Source organism: Myotis davidii, unplaced genomic scaffold, assembly GCF_000327345.1.
Source record: "Myotis davidii unplaced genomic scaffold, ASM32734v1 scaffold2052, whole genome shotgun sequence".
Taxonomy (NCBI): Eukaryota; Metazoa; Chordata; class Mammalia; order Chiroptera; family Vespertilionidae; genus Myotis; species Myotis davidii.
The window spans coordinates 6,906-7,973 of NW_006283446.1; positions in this window are offsets into that span (position 1 = coordinate 6,906).

The window sequence follows — 1,068 nt, forward strand, 5'->3', positions numbered from 1 at the left end:
CCTGTCAATTTTCTTTCTGCCTCACTCTTTTGGGGAAGCATGGGTCTTGCTTGGAAAGTTTGTAAGGAGGACATTGGAGAAAAGGGACGTGTGCTTATGGCGGCCCACCCTGTTTATCTAGATTTTCACTTAGGGGGGTGCCGAAGGCAATGCCCCTAATTATTGCTTGACCTTTACAAACAAGTCTGTGCTCCTGCAGACCCCTGAGTGTTTACTGGAATCTTTATGCTTTAATCTTTGGTGCCCTTGCTTAATGGACATCGCAAACACATGTGTCCTCCCAAGATTACTTACCTTACTGATTGTATCTAAAAGATAAACTTTATCTCTCAAAGTGCTGTGACCATAAAATCCTGAAGAGGCAGGCTATTGAGGCTGTCTGATTCCTTTAGCCAGGCCGTCCCTTAGCCCTCTCTTTCACAGCAAACATTGTGTCAGAGTAATCATTCATCTGACGCTCAGGGTCTGCTGGTCACCCCAGGCAAGGTGGTGCCCCCTGTGACAACCAGAGAATGCTAGGAGACATGGCGGAAACCTCAAAATGGAAGAGGAATGAAATGAAAGTAACTTCGCAGTAAATCATTGGAGCTCACTGGGAATATCCAAATTCCAGGGTATGTTTTTCAGCTAAAGTTTCACAATGGGACAGAAGTTGTCCATAAAACAACAACAATATATAACAGTGCTTAAACAGTTGTGAAAGGTGAATGGTGCCTCATAACCAAGAAACAATTAAAGCGCCTTTTGCAGACTGTCATAACTTATAATCCTTGGTTCCCCGATGCTGGAACATTAGACCTGGATCTTTGGTTCCCCTGCTGGAACATTAGACCTGGATCTCTAGAAATAAGAAAGTAGGAATTTAAAGAGAAATCAGGCCCAGGGAAAACAAGTGCCTTTGTCATCTTTAATTATGTGGGCTCTGTTGGAGCTGCACTGTGCCCACTTCATATTGAGGATCAAAAGCCTTGCCCTAACCTGTTTGGCTCAGTGGATAGAGCATCAGCCTGCGGACTGAAAGGTCCCAGGTTCGATTCCGGTCAAGGGCATGTACCTTGGTTGCGGGGC